This window comes from Rhamphochromis longiceps, linkage group LG12 (genome assembly GCF_057381845.1).
Source record: "Rhamphochromis longiceps isolate RC_006_pf linkage group LG12, R_longiceps_female_GT1.1, whole genome shotgun sequence".
Taxonomy (NCBI): Eukaryota; Metazoa; Chordata; class Actinopteri; order Cichliformes; family Cichlidae; genus Rhamphochromis; species Rhamphochromis longiceps.
The window spans coordinates 30,541,387-30,564,469 of NC_140568.1; the positions used below are offsets into that span (position 1 = coordinate 30,541,387).

Here is a 23,083-nt window from a genome sequence, read left to right on the forward strand (position 1 = left end):
TCTTCACGTCTGTTCATGGAATTATGTGTTCGCACGTGCACGCCCTCACTGAAACCCTTACACACACACACACACACACACACACACACACACACACACACACACACACACACACACACACACACACACACACACACACACTCCCTTTATCTTTACACAGCTTTGCCTGCTGCCCCCTCTGTGGCCACTGCTGTTGTGATTTTGGCTTTCTTCCCTTTTTTTCTTTCTTCTTCTCTCCTCATTTTCATTTCATTTCATTCAGTTACATTCAGTGTTGCTTCCAAAATAGAGACAGAGGAGCGACTGGCTGACAAATGAAGGCGAGAAACAGGTGAAATAACAGGTGGAACATGATGTGCGGTGTTTCTTTTAAATTCAATTTTGAAATGATAACAATTCATACTGAAATTATGCCTCAGTCTTGTTTGAAACTCACGTAATCTCACGCAACTTCTGATATTTGCAGCTGCGTCAAGAAAAACGTCAACCCCTCCTTTCTACTCCTCTATTACAGCTTTTCTCTTCTCTCTGCCAAGTTTTAAACTCTGCCATTTCACCCACAGGGAAACTATTTCACGCTGATGATTGACACGCAGTTGACAGTCTGTCAGTAGGACCGCTAATTTACCATAGTGGAAGCTAAAACTGCTCTTTCTCCATCACAAGTGGCTGACGTGTGTAAATCATGTGGGTGAAACTGGTTGAGAGATTTGAAAATAGGAGAGGAGGAGAAAAGAGACCTAACAAGGATATTTGGTCTGTTTTTTTTAGGCAATAAGTGGAACCATTACTGGCAGCTCCCCAGGGAATGGTTGCGCACATGCCCACCTACAAACAACAGTGTTAGGGTCACAGAGGTGAATGTGGAGAGAAGTGAGGTATACGAAGCACTTTAATGAAATGCTCGGAACTGCCAATGCAGTGGCACTGGCCCTAGTCAAGCACTTAAAGAGATAGATAGGGAGAGTGAGATATCCATTCATGAGAGATGAAATCAGAGAGAGATGCACAAAGCAGAAAAAAAAGAACAAGAAAATAAGTTTCACCCCCTGTGGTTTGAAGAAGAAAATTGGGAAAGGGGAAGGTGAATAGGGAATGTGCCCAGAGGAAATGAGCTATTTGACTGTTAAATTGTCTATTCTTCATGCACTTGGAGCCCTCCTGGGTGAAGATGTCAATAATGACTGAAATGTCAGCTCCACATGAAACATAATGTGAATACAAAGTCACTTGTGGCATTTTTTTTTTAAATTCAGCTTTACTCCAAGTGACATAAGTGCTAAAATATCCTTTAACATTAGCTCAGAAACTTGAAGCTGCACTAATAAGTACATTCACTCTTGTCCATGTACAAAGAACAGCAGATGAAAACAGGATGTCAGTATCGCACAAATTCATTAAAGTCCAAAACAAGTCCTCTTTTTTTTAGTTTGGTATTATCTGCGCCATCTTTTTTCTCCTCAATTCTTGTACACGGGTGCAAAAGGCACACAATTTTCTTTGGCTTTATCTTTTCTTTTTTTTTCAACTCTTACTGTACATTTTTCATCGTGCTTGCAGTCCTTCATTTCAAGGTCCAAGCCTCCAGTATGCCTCAAGCAGACCTCATGAGGTCCCCTTGAACAAAAACCTTGATATCTTTATCCTTCATTTATTGTTACGGACTGTAATTCTAAGCCTTAGCTTCTGGCATAAATATAAAGCCCTTAAGTCCAAAGGAAATTGTTACATTACTTCTGAGAGTTACAGTGCAAATAGCTCTCATATTAAGTTATATATATTTTTCCCTTGGGGTGAATCTCATGTATTACATATTAAACTAGTGCTTTATTAGTCATTACCAAGGTAAAGATTTCTGATTTGATGGGTTAGAAAAGGTATATTAATAGATTACATTTATATTTATTTATCTCACTTTCAGGTCCATCAATGTACTGCATCTTTGATGAAACTGCATACTAAGATGCTGGGTGCTATTCTTTGTCTACATACAAGAATAGGACATTTATTCTTTTGTCTAGTTACACCCTCTTTATTGTTCTTTCATTAATTTCACCATTCTTTCTCTTTAAGGGGACAAGGTGGGACCGAGCAAGTGTTCGAAAATTTCCGACAAAATAGATTGAGCACTAGATAAATCTCTGCAGACAGCTCCCTTCTTTCCCTCCCACAGGCAGGCAGGCCCGGAGCCACACAGGCATAAAGGACAGTGTTTATAGACAGGAGAAAGCACTTAGTTCCTCCTTCACACCTTTTAGCCAGAAGGTCTTCTGAGAGTCAGATAAAGAAAGAGAGACCAGTAGAAGGAGAAAAGAAAGAAAGTCAAGATAGAGGAGAATAACAGGGTTAGAGAGGTTATAGGAGGTAAACTGTGAGAATAAAAGGGGTGTGGTTGTCTCTTTCTGGGGATGAGAAAAGAAAAGACAAAGTGAAAGGAGATGAGCAGATGGGTAGAATAGAAGAAGAGAAAATTAAAGGAATGAGAGCAGCACTGACAAGTTAGAGGGGAGAGGCCAGAAAAGACATGACAAAGAAAGAGGAGAGGAAGCAACAAATGAGGGGAGGTAAGGACAGGGTTTAAGTTAACATGTACTGCCAGTTAGCTTTGAAATGTGAATCCACGAGTCTAGCTTCATGAATAATGGGATTGGGGCATCTAATCATCTTAGTGGCTGAAACAGTGAAATAAGAGGTCTTAATGGGTCATGAGAAAGGAGTTAGGAAAAAAAGTAAGCTGTAGCAAATGCTCAAAGTTAACAATAAGTACATGATACTCTGGAAGTTAAAGGCAGATCAGAAGAGGATGGCAAATAAGAGCAGCAAATCTAAAATCAAAGTAAAAGTTGGCCGCTATAAAAAGCTGAGGGTTGTTTGGAAGGTTGGCTGGCATTGACAAGCAGGGAGGAAAGTTTAAATAACAAAGAAAAGTAGAGAAAGATGCCTGAATAGTTGGCTAGTGACACTATTTTCTTGGTAAGATTACTGAGCGGGTGATGTAGGAGCTTTGAGGAAGAGACGAGAGGTGTTTCCACTGGGTGAAAAGTAACAGAAGAAATGGATTTTGGACAAAAGCGTAAACATTTAAAAAGGAGGAAAGAGTGGATGATTGTGGAGAAAAGATTGGCAAAGGAGACTAGATTGACAGCAGAGAGTTGAGGAGAGGACAAGAGGATACACAGTGTTTGATGTGTATTACCATGGGACCAAAGCAGTTAGAGCTCTCTGATATGTTGTCTGTTGAACACAAATGGCTTTCTGATTTTTCTGTGTATGCGCATGTTCTTGGCAGCCATCAAGCTGCGATTTTTATCACAAATTTCCTTTGGGAAATATGTGCCTGGTGTAAACCGTTCTTAAAAGGAAGGCTGTCATCTATTTTGTGTGAAATAACCTTGTGTAACCACTAATTCATTCATATTTTATAACTGCCCTGTGGAGACCACAAGCACTTAATGGAAGAGGGGTTTTTTTGGACCCACAGAATGTTTATGTGCTTGTGATGTCAGCCACCTTTGCCAGCTGTCCTCATTTATTTTGTATTTGAGCACCTGTAGCTTTAACATCTTGTTGACATCCCGTGCTTATTACACTCCAAGATTCTGGAAAACAACATGTTTAAAGTAATTGTCAGCATACAGAACTAACTGCAGAGATGACAAGCAAAATTAAATGGGACCATGTTGATCTAAGTGAGCAGCCTTTTACTCATCTTCATTTAGCTCAAAGTGACTTAGGTTTCATTGATTGAAGTAAACATGAAACATTTATTTAGACTGTGAAAGTCATAAAAATTCTTGATATGCAATCCCGACTAGTCTAGGATGAGGGCTAACTGGAATTAATCAGGTCTGTGGTTTGATTTGTAAATTGGTGATAGCCTGTGATAGTTTAAAAGCTACCTTGGGCTCATAGCTGGACTGGCCGGTATGGCCGATGGTGATTTTTCGTTTTTATGGTCCGATGTTTTTTTTGTTTTTTTTCCGTAACGGTATAAACACTGAAAAGTGGTGGATTGGCCAGATGCTGGGAGATGTGTAAAAATAACTCAGTTGTTTGGTGGTGGCTATTGCGGAGCTTCCACAGATTCAGTAACATTAGCAAGTGGTGGAGGCCAGCAGATGCAACATGCTGGCAGGTGGATGACGGAAAGGCAGGAGGAGCAGAGACCCAAGGCGGTGAAATGAGCTTCAGGTAAGAAGTTATGACCTGCAGTCTATCTGGGTCAGACATAAACCAAGTTTAGGTGTATTTTATTTTACAATAACTCGTAGTGTGTGCTAACTAGCATGACAGAGTTTCTATACTGCTGAGCGGATGTCGTGCTAAATAACAGCAGCGCGTTTAAGCTTGATCAGCTGTTGTTAGAATTTATTTAATATTAATTTCTAGTATCAGCTGATGTTTGCTGGAGCCACAGCTGTAAAAGCTGCTGGTCGTGATATCGGTTTGGTTATCTGGTGAGAGGGAAACATGAAGATGAAACCAGGAGATGTCCTTACTGAATCATCAGAGCTGAACAGGTGATGGAGAAACAGGTTTACCTTTTAGGTGACATGAATGAGTTGAAGGGAAGTTATGAACTGTTTCTGAGAGACAAATAACACCAGGATCCTTTTTTATGTAGCTGACAGCTGGTAACTGTGCAGGGGCGGATCTAGCAAAGTTTTGCCAGGGGCCCAGGTAGGGCATTAACAGGGAAAGGGGGGCACAAAGAAATACTTTTCTTTCTTATTGTCATTTAAAATGTCTCGCTTTTAACAAATATTTATCTGAATCTTACAACAAACGTATTCATCTGATGTAAAATGTGTAGAAATCCATTATTGTACATAGGAATTTATTTTAGGGTCCCATCATAATTTCGTCAGAAGTAGCTAAGTACTGTATATGATGCCAGTATTTTCCCACATTTTCTAGATACTGTACCAGTACTGTGTGTAAAATGCCCTCAAAAAGTCAATTAAGTTTTATTCTTTCTCACCTGTCTTTCTATCTCCTTTCACTTTTTAAAGGTTGCCATGTTAGAAAAAATATTTTGCCCTGCCGTGCTGTTTATTGATGTGGCAAATGAATGGTTTATGAAAATATATCTAAATCTGTCATCAGTAATCAGTAATGATCATGTCTCACCTCTAGTCTTCTCTGTCTTAATTTCAGGTTTTCACCATATGCTGTAGATAGTTCAGGAGGTTAACTCGACCAAGCAGTCTACTTTCGGGTACTGTTTAGAATACCAGAATAGGGAGGATGGTGTAGGTTTAAGTTTATTAGACTGATACATATATACCAACAAGACAGTGTACATCACTGTGACAACAGCGTTTGTTGGTGGGCCGGTCTCTAGTCAAAATGCCCGGGCCAATTTTTTGTCCCAGTCCACCCTGCTTGGGCTGCTCCCTTGTAACAAGGGGTCTCCATAGCGAGTAGCTCCACATGTTTGATTTGGCGGCGTTTCACACAGATGCTCTTCCTGACACCACTCCAAAAGGGATTTGTGTCTCTGGTTGGAATTCAATCAGCAACCTTTTCTTGTCACTAGTGATTGTATACTATAAGTAAATAAACAGTCCTCTATAGATGTCTTTAGTTTTTTTGTCCACTCTCTTAACTGCTCACCGAACTCAACTTGGAGTGTGGCTGGAGTCTGTCCCAGCTGTCACAGGCAGGGTACACTCTGGATGGGTTTCCAGTCCATTACAGAGCTTTAGATTAACCCAACACACACTTCTTTGGACTGTGAAAGGAATCCAGGAAAAAAAAAAAGGGGGGGGGGGGGGGGATTAAATGAGCTAGGTCCAAAAACAATGTTTCAACATGGGACATGAGCATGAGCCTCCTGGTTAAAGGTCCTGTGTTTAATCTGCACTGCCACCTTGCCCCTGCCCTTCCAGTGGGGACTTCATTTAAATTTATTCCGCCTCACTAAGAGCACATTGGTAATTTTGAAAACACCCTCTTTGTCATCATGCAAACACACTTACATGTTGTTTCTGGAGTCCTTGACAACTGGTGCATCTGAGGACATATTCCACAGTTATCTAGTTCCCTGTGGTACACTATCTGCAAAATAGGAAGAATACAAACTAAGTTCCCAGATAAGATAAGATAAGATAAGACTTTATTGATCCCACAACGGGGAAATTTTTGCGCCACCTCAGCTCAGGTACAGATATATGAAGGAAATACAAAAATACAATTAAGTACAATCAATGAAAAAAAGTAAGATAATACACTATATACAATGGTAGCATACACAGTATGTGATTATGGATATAGTTGGAAATATGGAAGACATAAACTATATAGCTTGGAAGGTCATGGAAGGTCCATTATGCATGAAGTGGTGACCGTGGATGCTCAGTGTCCAGTGACTTATGACATCGTGATTGAGGAGTTATAGAGTCTAACTGCTGTTGGGATGAATGATCTGCGAAAGTGCTCCTTCCTGCAGCGAGGGTGTTTCAGTCTCTGACTAAAGGAGCTGCTCAGCCCACTTACATACTCATGCAGTGGGTGATGTGGGTTGTTCATGATGGATGTCAGCTTTACTAACATCCTCCCCTCACCAACCACCTCCACAGACTCCAGGGGACATCCCAGCACGGAGCTAGACCTCCGCACCAGTTTGTCAATCCTGCTCCTGTCCCTGTCCATGCATCCACTCCCCCAGCAGGCCACTGCATAGAAAAGGGAAGATGCTACCACAGTGTCATAGAATGTCCTGCAGACTCCGAAGGACCTCAGTCTCCTCAGCAGGTGGAGTCGACTCTGGCCCTTCTTATACAGGACGTCTGTATTTGTAGTCCAGTCCAGTTTATTGTTGAGGCGAACACCCAGGTACTTATAAGAGTCCACTATCTCAATGTCTTTCCCTTGGATGTTCACCGGTGTTGTAGGGGGTGACTTCCTCCTGAAGTCTATGATCATCTCCTTTATCTTGCCGGCGTTGATTTGAAGTACGTTGGTCTCACACCAGCCAACAAAGTCACTGATGACCCCCCTGTATTCCTGATCATTCCCGTCTGATACGCATCCAATGATGGCTGTATCATCTGAGAACTTCTGTAGATGGCAATTGTCCGAATTATAACAGAAGTCTGAAGTGTAAAGGCTGAACAGGAAGGGTGAGAGAACCGTGCCCTGTGGTGCCCCCGTGCTGCAGATTACCACCTCGGACACACAGTCATGGAGCCTCACATACTGTGGTCTGTTGGTAAGGTAGTCGATGGTCCATGCAGTCAGCTGTTTGCCTACTCCGGCTCCCTCCAGCTTCCCTCTCAGTAGTGCAGGTTGGATGGTGTTGAAAGCACTGGAGAAGTCAAAAAACATGATCCTCACAGTGCTCCCCACCTGCTCTAAGTGAGAGAGGGATCGGTGTACTAGGTAGATGACAGTGTCATCCACCCCAATTCCAGAACGGTAGGCAAACTGCAGGGGATCCAACACTGAGCCCACCAGTGGCTGAAGGTAGTGCAGGATGAGCCTTTCCATGGTCTTCATCAGATGAGAAGTCAAGGCAACAGGCCTAAAGTGGTTGGGCTCCCTGGGGTGTGCGATTTTTGGCACCGGAACCACACAGGAAGTCTTCCACAGTTCAGGTCCAACATTGTCACCCCCTATGTAGCCGGTGTATCAGAGAAACTCAGGAGAGTTTTCTCCAAGCATGACATCCCGGTGCATTTCAGACTCAGCAACACGCTCAGACAAAAACTGGTTCACCCGAAAGACAAAACGCCAAAACACAAACTTAACAATGTGGTGTATGCTGTACAGTGCAGCGAGGAATGCTCAGACCTCTACATTGGAGAGACCAAACAGCCACTTCACAAGCGCATGGCACAACACAGAAGAGCCACCTCCACAGGACAAGAATCAGGAGTCCATCTGCATCTTAAGGATAAAGGACACTCTTTCGAGGATGCCAATGTTCACATTTTGGACAGAGAGGACAGATGGTTTGAAAGAGGAGTGAAAGAAGCCATCTATGTCCACTGTGAGCGACCATCTTTGAACAGAAGCGGGGGTTTACGACACCAACTCTCTGCCATCTATAATCCAGTTTTGAGATCCCTTCCCAGACGCCTTAACGCCCACTCACATCCTGGGCCATCTGATCTCAGGAATTCGCATGATAAGGTGGGGCCAGGTTTCACAATGAACACACCCGAAACTCTGGCTGATTGGGACCCACACCCAGTTTCACACCTTGGCTCAGGCGATTAGCGGATCATCAGGGGGTCCTTTTGTCCCTCTGTGGGGGGTTACTCCCACTAGGTTTATATCTGGGACTCTCCACCATTTGACCTTAGAACTGAAGAAGCTTCTCGGATGAGAGGTGAAACGTCTTCAAGCAACTTAAAGAAGTCCAGACGCTTTTCTTTGCAAGCTCCTTCGACTACGATGACCTGGATGACTGAGAACCTTCACAGACATTCAAGTCGTTAGCCCACCCCCGGCCAGCAGACACTGTGGCTCCTCCATTGTCCTGGAAATGTCCAGAGATTTGTTTCATGTTCCTCCAGACTTCTCTGACGTTTTTATGTTGGAGTTGGTTTTCCATCTTCCTCCTGAAGCACTCCTTGCCTTCTCGAATCTTGTATTTAAGATCCTTTTGGACTTTCTTAAGTTCCTCCTTGTCTCCCGACCAGAAAGCACTCTTCTTCTTGTTCAGCAGGGCCTTCAGTTCTGGGGTGACCCACGGTTTATTGTTTGAGAAACACTGTATCTTCTTGGTAGGCACAGTGTTCTCAACACAGAAATTAATGTAGTCCATGATGCAGTGAGTGAGGGCGTCGATTTCCTCACTGTGAGGCTTGCAGAGTTCCTGCCAGTCTGTGCATTCAAAACAGTCTCTTAAGGCCTCAGTGCATTCCTCAGACCACACCCTTATCACCTTCTTCGTGGGGGGGGGGGGGGGGGGGGGTTCCTCTTCACATAGGAGTGTAGGTGGGGTGGAGAAGGACCAGGTTGTGGTCTGAGTGGCCAAGCGGGGGGAGGGGTGATGCACTGTAAGCCTGCTTTGTGAGATGAGGCATTAAAAAAACACTTAAAATGTATAAAAGGAGAGGAAGTTAAGCCTGTGTTCAGCTTGAAAACATGAAGATGATGCTAATGTGACATATGTCCTGCAACAGCCAATTGTCACTGCCTAGCATGCAACCTGAGTTCAGGGACTAAATGGGTTGTGACAGCTAAATCCACTGATGTGCAAAGATAGGATTCAGAATTTAATCTAGTAGGACAAAACTTATTGTTGCTGTTGTTTTGTTTTTTTGGCTTGTTTTGTTTTTTTTTTGTCCACACAGAGTAATGGCTAATGATGAAAAAGATGAATAAAACCTAACTGCAGTACATAGAGTACCTATTCAGCTGGTAGTTTTTCAACAAATTGGTAGCAAAAAACATGATCTGAAACCATAATTTAGCTTAATGACCTTCATTCTAACTTTGAGCTTTTATTAAACTAATAAAGGTTAATAAACCTGGTCCTGTAAAATGTGCATTTATCTACTTTTTGCATCTTATTGATCGTTTCATAAGATAAGGTTACAATTTCGGTGAAAGAGTAGAGTTTCTTACAGAAAAAACACTAACTCTAACCCTATATAAAAGAGCAATAAAAACCATCAAGAAATAGTTTCAAACTCTGCATAGCTCAGTTGAATAACATCATGTAACAATCACTAAAACACCATAATACGTACACCCATAATGAATAAAAATAAAACGCTTATTAAGAATAAAGAAGGCTAATACCACTACTTGTATCACTGATATGAATGATGTGCATACACAGGAAGCACAAGGCTTTTTTTAAAGTATATTTTAAAATGCTGGGATTCAAGTGATATGTGTAGGAGTGCAAACTCCCAGTGTCAGGAACCACAGCAAGACATTGTTTTAATTTGCCAAAAAAGGGGCAGTTTAATAAATAGTCTAATTTCTGATGCCTTTTTAGTAAACTATTCTTGTCCAGCAAACTTAATATTTTCCTTGAATGATTGGAGAAATTTGTACACAGAGGGGGTTTCTCAGATAGTGTAATTCACCCTAAAGTTCAGTATACACAATATCTCAGTGACCTTTAGTGCAATCTGGATAATTAATGAGTATTGGTACAAATGACCAACAACACAACTAATTGTGAGGTCTCAGTATGTCCTGCATTTAACTTCAGAAGTGCCTTAATTTTTCACATACTCAACAAGGTGCTAGAAACATTCCTCAGAGATTTTGTTGACATGATAGCATCACATAGTTGGTGCAGATTTGTCAGCTGCACATCCATAATGTGAATCTCCCTTTCCACCTAATCCCAAAGGTGCTCTTTTGGGTTGGCATTTGGTGACTGTGGAGGCCATTTGAGTACAGTGAACTCATTATTATAAGGAAACCAGTTTAAGATGATTCCAGCTTTGTGCTATCAGAAGATGGGTACACTGTGGTCATAAAAGAATGGACAGGGATAGTAACAATTCTCAGGTAGGATGTGGCATTAAAAGGATGTTCTATTGGTGCAAAGAAGTACAAAGTGTGGCACGAATATGTCTCCCACACCATTACACCACCACCTGCACCCTGAACTGTTCATAGATGGATGGATCCATGCTTTCATGTTTCTGACACTAGCATTTTTTGGCTAGAATTTTGCATCAGAAATGGAGACTAATCAGATGAGGCAACATTTACACTGTATCCAAGGTCCTATTGTCCAGTTTCCTGTTCTTAGCTGACAGGAGTAGCACCTGGTGTGCCTTTTTGTTGTTAGAGCCCATTTGCTTCAAGGTTTGATGTATTGTACATTTAGAGATGCTCTTTTGTACAGACTGGTTGTAACACGCAGTTATATGAGTTTCTGTACCTTTCCTATCAGTTCAAAGGACACGAGCCATTCTCTTCTGACCTCTGGCATCAAAAAGTTAGTTTTACTCAAAGTTTTACTTTTTCAGATCATTTTCTGTTACTCCTGTTGGAAGATTAGAGATCAGCAATTTCTGAAATACTCACACTAACCCATCTAAAACAAACAACCATCATGACTTCAAAGGCACTTAAATCATCTTTGTTGACCATTTTGATTCTTCAGCTGGTCACCTTGACCATGCCTACGTGCATAAAATGCATTGCATTGCCACCATGTGATTAGCTGATTACATATTTACATTATCAGGCAGTGGATATGTCATGTTTGACAGCAATACATGTTAAGAACAGCAGAACATTGAACATACTACCCTGTAGAGAGGATCAATGATCCGAACTTTGTTAAATACCTGTGTTTAGTAGAAAGGAGGGGCATGGGACCATAACTGGAGCCTTTATCAATTTTACCCTTGGTCTGTTGTTTGCTGGAAGGGGATGTTGGTGTGTAAAGTACATGATGTGTTCAGACATCAGGGCTCAGGAAGCTTGTCACTGTACTCCTCCATGCTGCCGTCATCCAAATGGAACACCATGAGAAGAGAGCACCAGATCTCATCAGTGTTTACCCTTGAATCACTGGAAAGCTGTCCAGGCATGCAGGTGGATTTTCTGTGCTGACAGCAGCACACTCGGTGCCAAGGCAGATGAAACATGTCTGGTGATTACAGAGAGACAGTGGCGGGGGGGGGGGGGCAAAGGCAAGTGGAGTGTGACAAAGCCAACCTTGGCTCTCAACATTGTCTTGCTGGTCACTAAAGAAAAATGGATGAGCAGTAGATTGAGTGTCCATTATGAAAGGCCACTTACATAACATACAAATCTGTGGATGAAAAGCATTCACACATGCAAAGATGAGGTGTGAAGCCTAGGAGTCCCGTTATTGCAACCATGCACTCCAAACCTATGCTATAGTTTACAAGTAGGATCAGGAATTGCAGATTGTTGTACATACACTAAAATATGCAAAAACTACAGTATGATACTCTAAGCAGTGGAATAAAGAATCTGAGATGAGACACAAAGAGAAAGAGAAGCTTGTGCTATAAGTCAAGGTTGACAGACACTGATGTCCTGAATCCCCTTCCCTCTCTGCCTCTCCCTCTCCTTTTACTCATGCGTGCTCTTGCTCAGTTCCTTGCCTCAGCTCTGAGAGATGGTGTGTACAGCATAGCAATGAATTGGTTGCACTCCCCCTGGCCTGGAGAAAGGGCCCCATTAAACTGCATTAAAACACAATAAGGCCTCTGTGTGCACGTGTGTGCGTGTGAGTGCGTGCATGTGCTCGCATGTGTGATTGAAAGCCAATATTTGTCTTCCTTTTGCCCTGCGTTTCATTCTCACTCTTGATTTCTCATCCATTCACTGTCTGGCCTCATGGCACTCTCCCTTCCCTCGTGCCCCTCTCTGTGCCTTAATCTTACGCTGCCCCCCCTCCCCCCGCCATTCGTCAAATCAATATTAAGTATGTTTTTATTTATGAATAATTTTGTTGTTGGCTGCATCCACACCCCATATGGGCAGTGTTTACGCTATAATCACACTTTGTGTACTGGATATGTGTACGCAGGTACAAGTCTTGGGTTTTCTTTTATATTTTGAATTTGTACGCACTTCTCTTTGTGAATGTCTTTGTTAGGTAGCTGCACATGCGTGAACGTGGTCGACTTTAGATCCGCTCCTGTGTATTCAAATGCTAGAGGATTAAGAAGCATGACTTCCAATTTCCAGACACTGCCTCTGTGCCTTTCAACCCCCAGACTTCTAAAACTGGTAAAAAAAAAAAAAAGAGGAAGAAAAAAAGACTTAGAGCAGCTCAGCCCAGCAAATAGCACAACACAGCAATCCAGACTGTAAAGTGGAATGCACGTCGCCACAGGAAAGAAACAAACAAGTGCCCCAAGAGTCGTGGAAAATGTATGAATATAAAAAGCTGATTTCTTCAGATCGTTTCCTTCCCCCTCCTAGACTAATCTGTGTTTTTCCATTGACTGTTTTGTCAGTGCAATGCATAAAGAATATGAACAGTCGCAACAGAATTAGATTTAATCTTCACTATCTTGTCATGCAATTGAATTACGCCCTTTTGTCAGTTTTAATCGGCACTTACAATGACCGCTATTGATCTCTACTAATTAACAGTACATACAGGAAATCAATAAACCAATAGCCAACAACTTTTATCATCTCAAAGTACAGAATATCTATGAAAGTAACACCAGCATACTATGTGAGAAGAATTTCTTCAATAATTACAGAGCACTGCGCTGATTTTCTTTTTTCATCTTGAGAATAAGCCTTGTTAGTCACCTTACCATAAATGTCGTACCCACAGTATCAAAGAGATCTCTCTCCTGTACTTCTTGTATGGGGATCAATGACACTGTCTGATACAGACAATGAAATGCTTTTTTCTTTCTTTTTTTCCAAGCAAGAGAGAACAAAGGCTGCTGTATGGTAATTCTTTGATCTCCGGAAAGCAATGTGCCAGCTTGCATTGCTCAGAGAAGAGGAAAGGTGAAGACGCCCCCTCAATCCAGCCAGAAGCAGAATAACAGCAAGACAGGACAATAAATGTTATAAAAATTATTTTACTTCATGGTTTTTTGCATTCATATTTATTTACATTTTGCATAGCAACTTAACTTCCTTGGAAATAGAGTTGTACTTCCCAGAACTTAAAAAGCACGTACATAATGTGTTCCTAAACCTTCCTTATCCAGTTCTTTTTGACTTGACAAGTATTTCCTGAATCTTTATCCATCTAGCACCATCTATTTTTTTTTTTATTAGATCCTGCTTATTAAGTATTCCAAACATGGAAAGTGCAAGGATGCTTGTTAGTGCTCTGTCCATACAAATTCAGAAAAATCACTGACTGAACATCTAGTTGAGTTATCCAAGGGCATTTGTGACTCATCTTTTTGTGATGCCTTCGATTCATATATTCGAAGCTGAATACACGTATTGCAAGCCTAACTAAATGGAAGGGAACAGAAGGGGAATAGAGACATATGCTGGAAGGCAACCTTTTCTTGCAAGGCAGTCTGTGTTAAGAGACCTGTGTAATACAGAGTGGAAAGTCATGTTCATCGTCTAACCAGTGAGATTTATGTCACTGCAGCAATGACAGAGTTAAGGCTGTTGTTGCATGCCCTAATGGGCACTGCTGTTAAACTGTGTGTCGAGGAAGTACTTTCATAACATATCAAAAATTTAAAATGAACATTTAAATGGTTTCGAGGCAGGGCCTCTGGTATTCTTTTATCAAGTAGCTTGTGAAGAATAAGTTGCTACAGTTTTTGTTACCATTATTTATTTGTTTATTTTTTCATTTATTTATTGGAACAGACTTGATGCCAGAAATTCCCGACACTTTACAAGTTAGGCCTGAAAAAGCAACAATTAATGACAGACTGACAAATATGTGGATTTTATTTGTTGAGTTCTCAGGTCTTTAGATAACCATAAATTGGATGCATACAGGTCCTGGCAAGTGGCACGTGCTATTCTGAGGACGTCTGATGAATATAAAAATAATGAGAACTGTTGATGTGTAGTTTTTAAACATAATTTCAAGCTGGTTCTTTGTATGGTTGGCACAAATGTTTGTGTAACTGCAGCAGAGTGTGTTTTTTTTTTGTTTTTTTGTTTTTTTTCAGTCTGAAGCTCCAGTTTGTTGCTGTGCAGTTGTTATATTGACACATTAGATTAAGTTGAAAAGCTGTTTTCAAAGCAAGCTTACCGCGCTGAATAACTAAAAGAATATGGGTCACCATTCTGAGCTTTTTTTTGCATCTTTCTTTTTTTTTTTACTAAGCAAGCGTCTTCTTCTTCTTGCTGCTCCTTTTAGGGGTCTCCACAGTTAATCTTCTGCCTTCACACTATCTGTAGCCTTCTCTGTCACACCAAACCCTATGCATGTCCTCCTTCCCTACATCCATGAATCTTCTCTGTGGTCTTCCTCTTTTCCTCCTTCATGGCAGCTCCATATTTAATGTTGTTTGTAGTTACAGAGGCAAGGCTAAGATTGTTTGGGAGGGATAGTGGATAAATTGCACAGCTGGTATTTCTTTTCCCGCTCAAATATAAATATATAAGTATAAGTTACTTTGTTTCCTGCTTTAGTCTCACTCCTTCTTGGACTCCCTTGTTTCTTATCGTTAATAATGGTGCTGTAATTATGCGTCTGCTGTGTTTTCTATTGATTTGTAATGCTAGCTTTGTTAGCTTTACATCTTTTATATGCAGTTAATAATCTTTTGGGTTGGTCACTTTTTTCTGTCTCTTCTTGCTGCTTTTCGTCTTGGGAGCCAGAACAAGTCAGATGTTGAATTCTAATGAAGACCAATCATTGTAGCAGTTGGACAAACGTATGATTCACATGTATAGGGAGTTGTCAGTGAAGAGGGGAGCTCACAGATACACCAACAGTTTGATTTCTCTCTATATCTCTTGAGTATTCCCATTAATTACAAGGACTTCTGAGTCTGCTGTCTCCTCAGTATCTATGTGTCAGTCTTCTCTTTGCCTTGTTTATTTTTCACTTCTGTATGTTTTTGGTCCCTTATGACATGCACACAGTTTTACCTATTATCCCCCTTGTCCCTGTGTTTTTGTTTTCAGTCTCTTTTTTTCTTCTCTTTGTTCTTACCACGCAGCCTCCTTCTTTTCCCTTCTAATCATCATCCGAGTTGTCCTCAGTTTCCCTTGCTTTCATTTCCCACTTTTTCTCTCTGTTCTTTCTTTTGCAGACATGATTCATTTTTACTGTATTTGCTTTCTTTCATCTTCTTTTGTCACCCTGCGCCTCCCTCCAACCCTCCCCCATTGTCTCATGAGAGAAGAGGACCTGGGTGTGAGAATTGTTAGAAGTCTTAATAGCAGTCCTGGACCATCCCCCGGGAACGCTGTGTCTGTTTTCTTTTTCCTTTTTAAAATCGTTTTTACATCATTCCATTTCCTCATCTGTTTCCATCACTCAGTCATTACTGTCTTCTGCCAGCCTGTGATAAATGGTCCTGCAGAGCGCTTCAGGTTATCTGCGTGTGGGTGTATGTATGCAGGTGTGCATGTGTGCATATATGCACGCCAGTGTGTAAGAGAGGAAATGCATGGTCACTCAGATCCAATAATAGTTATTAGGTTTGACTTATACAAGGGAAAAAACACAGCTGAACTGCATTTGGATTTTCAGATTAAACGCTGCTACACATCTATAAGAGTGTGTAAAAAGCCTATGGAAGAATAAGATTAAGAATATTTAGTATTGGCTGTTTAAAGTCAGATTAAAGTCAATATCTACAAACATACAGGGATGCAAGGATAAAATAACAATGTCATATTTAAAAAATAATAACACTTTAATGTGATAAACTTACAGGTCTGTCATCCGGCAGGCAATAAATAAAGAAAGCAATAATCCATACCACTATTGCTGTTACACAAGGTTACCTTGTTAATAGGAGGTGTTGTGTGTTTGTGCAAATTGATAAATGGCTTTCTTAATTACAATGCTCTGTTTTTTTTCTCAGTGCATTATTTCCATCGTATCCAGGTTTAATAATGAGCAAAATGCCTAGCATTACCATTACAGATGATTATCTCACCAGGGGACACATGAAACTGAGAGAGCAATGCTTCAAAACAAAATTAGCCCGTTTTGTATCCCTAATCCAAGATACATAATGCCAGGCCATGTGTCCATAATGCATGTCTTTATTCCATGTGTCTATGTGTGTTATAAGAAAGCTACACTGATGCTGAAAAAATGCTCCATTGCTTCAGTATACATATGTGTGCAGCCACTGAGAATCAGCTGTTGATTCTGAACACAGTTCAGTAAATTCAGATGCACAGTGAAAATCCAGCATCTGTAGACATCTTTGTGGCAGATGCTGCATAACACAGTGTTGCACTGGTTAACTGAAATCTATTCTCGGGCTATGTTGATTTCATCAGCCACACTGGTTTAGCATGATGGAGACTCACTGTGTGCCCCAGTGGGAGTAGAGGCACGGCGGATCCGGCAATGCCAGTCCAGTGAAGTGCATTGCCACTTTGGTGCCAAAATTTTTTAAGTCTCACATAATCTGCAGCCCACTTGTTTAAGCCTGGTCAACTGTTTAGTGCACTTACAGTGTTGGGAAGGTTACTTTTAAAATGTATTCCATTACAGAATACAGAATACATGCCCCAAAATGTATTCTGTAACATATTCCGTTACGTTACTCAATGACAGTAACGTATTCTGAATACTTTGGATTACTTAATATATTATCATGCTTTTTACAACTACGTGAATGTACTATTGCTGTGATTTATTACTGTTACTGAAGGTCCGAACCGCAGTAAAGGGACCTCTGGCTAATACGTTGGGTTCCGTGTTGGGCTGTAGCCGAAAAGTAGCTTTACTTTGTTGTGTGGAGAGGCGTTGAAAGGCTGCTCCAACGGAACTTATTGTTCCGGAAAACACAAACACAGTGTACAGTCGAGTCTTAATAGCTTACTTAGAACTGGGCTCGTCAGGCACTCTTCTTGGCTGCAGTGGTTATTATTATATTTACATGCTTCCAGCTCCTGTTTCTGCTCGATGACAGCTTGTACTTTTCCACTCGCCTTTTTCTCCCTCCTCGCGCTCACAGACACATAACGAGTATGGCAGTCCATTGTCCCTGCAGCACGGACTACACTGCCCATGATGCTACATTCTTTAGAGCAGTAGCATTCTGTCAGCAATCAGCTTAGCACAAACAAACAAACAAACAAAAGTTCCGCCTGGAACAACAGAACGTAGCTGTCAAACAAAACCAAACAGTCCCGACCTGCCACAATATGAAACAGGAAAGTACCGCCATGTAATCCATTTATCTCAACAAAGTAACTGTATTCTAAATACCACCTTTTAAAACGGTAACTGTAACGGAATACAGTTACTCATATTTTGTATTTTAAATACGTAACAGCGGTACATGTATTCCGTTACTCCCCAACACTGTGCACTTATTGGTTTGTATGAAATCACACAGACTCATTCATTCTCTCTTTTTGTGGAAAGAAAAAGTATACATTTTGTCCAGTTATGAATTTTTATCTGGCTGACTCTCTTTACAGCCAAATGAAAGCAGCAGGTGTCTCTTTCATCAGAAGTCTCATTTTGGAGTGGTGTTTCACACTATCAAGGACCAATTGCAGATGGTTAAGTACTGCGCAACGAGCACCAGACTCTGTCCCTGTCGGCTTATTAGGTATTCTAAGCAATGCTCCGCAGTTTCTTCTGGCTATTCGAAGTTGTGTTGAAGTCAGTTACACTGAGAACAGTTTGTGCAGCTGAAAAATTATAGATCAGCTAAAAAAGATAATTTCCCTTTGACAGCCTATTCCTGTCAGTCATGAAGATGTGTGTCTATAATGAGCAGTTACAAAGATTGTTCAGTTGTTAAATTTTGTTGTGCTGCGTCTACAAGCAGTTTATTTGTGGAACATTACTGAGACATGCCCCCAATGCTAAATAAAGATTCCGTACTACACTTTTAATCTTGAAATTAAAAAAAGAAAATGAAAGAAAAATAACATGAAAAAATATAGAGCAGTACTGTGTGTCAAGCGTTTTCAGCTTTACATCACAGAGGCAACAATTCATAGATGTTTGTATGCATGGTTTGCATGGGACTGACATCTTTAAGTCACACTCATGAATTTAAAAGCTAGTGAGATTATTGAACAAAATTAACAAAAGTTACTGGCTTTTGCCTTGTAATTCAAATATAGCGGCCTGTTAGCAGCTAGCAGATTGCAGCTGTACCTTTGCATATTATACGTGTGAATGTGCTCTTTTCTTCTTGGTTGAATCAATTTAAGGTGCCTTAGAGAGAAACTCTGACACTTGAAAAATATCAGGCTCCACAAACCATACCCTTAAGCCACTATATTATTGTGTCCATGTTCCCAGTTGCCAAGATACCACTTACATGTATTCACGTTGAAGAAGTTGGCTTATGTGTTTAAGAGCCCTTGGGTAGCAACCTGCATTTATGTGACCATGGATGCATGAAATGTTTAAATGTAAGGTGCCTGTACACTGTAGGAGGCTACAAGAATGAATAAAAGAAACACCAGGGATTTACTGACAGTAGACAGTGCTTTAAGATTTAGAATTTGTCTATATTTGGCCAGCTTGTTTGCTTTTGGTTGACTTTGGCCTGTGTACTCTCCAGCTTGTACTGCACGTTGGATGAATTGTGTGTCACCAACATCTTCTTTTCCCCTGTGATTAAATAGCTTGACTCTGAAGGGGTAACGGTTAAGCTAGATTTACATTAGAGTAGAGCAGGCTGCTACAAAAGAAGGATCTCCTACTCGATAAATTCTAAACTAAAGCAAAACTGAACTATTCCAGTTTGTGGGTAGATTTAAAGTTAAATATTTCCACACGTCTGTGTAGCTGACCTGACAGTGATGCTGCTGAGCTTTGCTGAGAAACTATTTTAAATACCCATGCTATCAGCATTAGCAGCATGGATCACTGTGATACAAAGCATGCTTTACTGACGTGACAAATGTCACTCATGTCGTGTTTCCAGGATGTGTGTTGCTATACTTATAGTCATAAACTGTCTCTCCCTGCTGTCAACTTAAAACTAGTGCATATGTGAATATTGCTGTGTAGGTGCACTGCAGCTGTACATACTGCACTAGTGATGCTAGCATCAGAAGGTAGATATTACAGTCCGTGGAGATTTATTTACAAGCAATGTTGTTTGAAATGGTTACATCATCCCAGAGGAGTGTGCCTTCAACTGTGAGGTCACACATTAAGGTTATGAGGCTACAATTTAACCTGCACTGTGGTATCATCATTTTGTGACATCCCTCTGCAAGTTGGCAGCTTTTCAACAGGGAGAAGATCCAAAAAATGAGACCCCTTTCATTTCGAATGACCTCGTACTCAGCACTACACTTACTTGAGTCCTTAGCATCCCCAAAGTTTGAAATTAAGAAGATGAACCGTTGTTGAAACAAAGAGGTAAAAAAAAAGAAAAGAAACATCCATTACTGAGATATTAAAAAGGAAGAAACTAAAAAAACACATTTACTATAAAATGTTAGATGGAACTACTTCTAGAAATGTCTGTCATTCAGTCTAAAGGAGCCTAGTTTATCCTCATCTTAATCAGTATTTGATAGATATCGCCAAAGGATAATGCAAGACAGTAGAATCAGAATGTGACCAAGAAAAAGTGCAAATAACACAGGCTACTAGCTATGTCTTGTGTTATACTGTCAGCTTATTGGAAACAGGACGTTGAAATTTATGTTGCTGATTATGTCAGGAAATCCAATTTTAGACAGAGGAGGGAAGAGGAAACAGTGGATGATTACAAAGGAGATGTAATGCACAAATAGATAATGGAGAAAAAGGTTGTAAAAAGCAAGAGACAGAGTACACCCAGAATAGTGTAGATGCATTTGGACACTGATGTGTCTAGAACAAAAATAGAAAAAAGAGAGTTCTGTCCAATAATTTCCCTCAAACTCAATACAAGTGTAGCTTTAAAGTTGATTATAAGGGATTAAGAGCTGTTATATAGTTGTTACCCTTTTAAAATCTTAGTCACAGATTTACAAAAGTATAAACAGAAATCCATTATGTAGATATGATAAGTGCTGAGACAGAAATGGATAATGGCACCAAAGTGGGGACAGTAGGGTCAAGGAAAAACCATGCCAAGAATAAAAAGGACGTAGACGTTTGGTACTTAGGTGTTTATCATGCTATAGCCCACAGTACAACGTTAACATGATCTGTCTTGATAATAAACAGAATTCACTGTTAGGGTTAGGGTTAGGGAATAAGATGTCACGTGTGCATTGTTGCCTGCATCTGTGTGATTTGTTCGTCTTTAGTTTTGTGCAAGCTTCTTTTAGACCAAACAGCTAATAAAACTATTTTCTTCAGCTACTCTCTCTGCTTCCTGTATATGTTTCCAGCACACAACATGTAACTGTGAAAAGACTAAGTCAACTTTAAGGAAGTAAATGAAGTATTCAGTTCCAGCAGGATGCTTAGATGTCATGTCAATGATCTGGATTGGTCAGTTTTGTCAAAGCTCCATGATTAGATGCGCATACAAACAGCTAGATAGATAAGTGGGCAGACAGATAAATGGACAGTGATAAATTAGAAAAGCTTGGCAGACAAGAGAACACGTTTGCAAACAAACAAATGCCTGCATCCACTCATACACACAGACAGACCTATTATGACTGTATCTTATGCAGATCAGCATGTGAAGGCACTGATAGATGTGTGATAACTTTACCGCCTCACCCCCCCCCCCCCATCTCCCCTTAAAATATTTCATATTTCTTATTCAACCTATTAGCTAATTCACAAATCAATATCAGTGAAACTACCTTATAATGGTACGTGAGTAGAAATCCATATCAGTGAAAGGATTTCTAACCAGCATGCATTTTAGTTTGTTTTTCTCAGTCTTGTGGAAAATACATTTTCTACACTTGTCTCTTCCTGATATCAGTCATGGTCTTAACAGTATACGCAAGGATTCAGTATTCAGTATTCAGTATATACAGAACTACTGTGTTTCCATATTTGTCGTATGTTTAGAATCCATTTAGATAACATTTTTAATGTCACTATGTGGCTGGTGCTTTTGAGTGAAATACCCAAATTGCTCCGTCTTTTACCAAGTACACAGAGCAGAGCTTGCTTGCTACATAAAGGAGTGAATGTATGTTAGATAACTTGCAATGATCGCGTGTGCATCTCATTAGAAGGAGCACAACTTTGTGTGTTTCTGTGAATGGAAGGATAATGAGAGTGTAATGCGCCGGATAGCACCTTGCAGTCACACTTCACAGAAATCAGGATAAACACAGCCTGGAGACAAAAACTGAACACCATGTTTTAGATTAAGTACAGAGTCGATACTAAATCTGCTGTATCTATAATAGTCACATTTCTATGTTAGAAAGGCATTTACTCTCATCTTTAGGCTGTTGTTTCTTTTTTTTCTAGTGTGGTCTTTTATTATTTCCAAAGCAGCAGTTCATTTTTTCAGCCACTTGAACTTTTCACTTTTTGTCAATGTAGTAAATCGCGCAATGATTCAAAATGTTGTGAGGCTGAAGATCCAAATGCTCCATCTGTGAAAAATGGAAAAGAAAGAAAGGATAGGTGTCTGTTAACATGGCATTACAATATATAAGAATATGTGCATGTGCTCATGCACGTATTCAATAATAAATTTCACACAGCATTTTTGTTTTGCACTTTGATGCTTTTAGTCTGGCTGTGTACAAGCACTTTTCCCTTCTTTGTGAAATCAGTATTCTAATCCAATATACCCACCTTTGATATTTTTATGTGGTGAAGTCAGACAGAATGAGTTAATTTCAATTCCAGCAAAGTGTGTAATCAACCACCATATCATATCTTCATCAATCATGCTTTTTTTTAAAAAAATCCTCCATTAAATGCATATGCACTAAGAAAAGAACAACAATTTACTGATTACACTCACATTGCAACTCAGACCACAGGCAATCTGTTCCTCCACACTGGTGCACCTGTTTCATAAATAGGATGACATTCCTTTTGTTAGTGTTGGGCTGGTAAAGAGAAACACTGAGCATGCCAGACTGTTAGAGGAAAACACTGAGTGGTCTCAGCTATACACTGTGTGGAGCTGTCTGACCTTTCCCTACCACCTGGTCTCTCCTGTCTGCAGTGTATATTAGCTGACTGGCATTGATTCAGGATGTGTTCGCACTCCCCTCCGCTTTCTCTACCCCAATTTCACCTCCTTCCATCTCATACAGATGGGTCAGTCCGTTTGCCCCGCGGTGCTCCTATTCATTGGCAGGTTGTAGTCACAAGTCAGCTGGCTTGTCATTTTTCCTCACAGGGCTGTTATCTCTCTTCCCAGTTCATTGTGATTTTTATGTCCATGTGTCTTGTGGCTGACAATCCTTTTTCACTATCTTTGTTTTTACCTCATGCCAGGTTTGCCCCGCATACACAAAAATGTACTGGAGAGCTCATTGCACTAAAACTGAGGAAAACAAAGCAAAACAAAAACACAAAATAAGCACAAACACATACAAACACACATAAATCTGCATAGCATTTAGAAAAATA

At 40.5% G+C, this 23,083-nt stretch overlaps 1 protein-coding gene across 1 annotated transcript in view; it reads left to right on the top strand.

The window, feature by feature from the left end:
• grid2 (glutamate receptor, ionotropic, delta 2) overlaps window positions 1-23,083 on the top strand; it is a 548,960-nt gene that overhangs the window by 113,703 nt on the left and 412,174 nt on the right. The gene's annotated exons all lie outside the window — the stretch shown is intronic.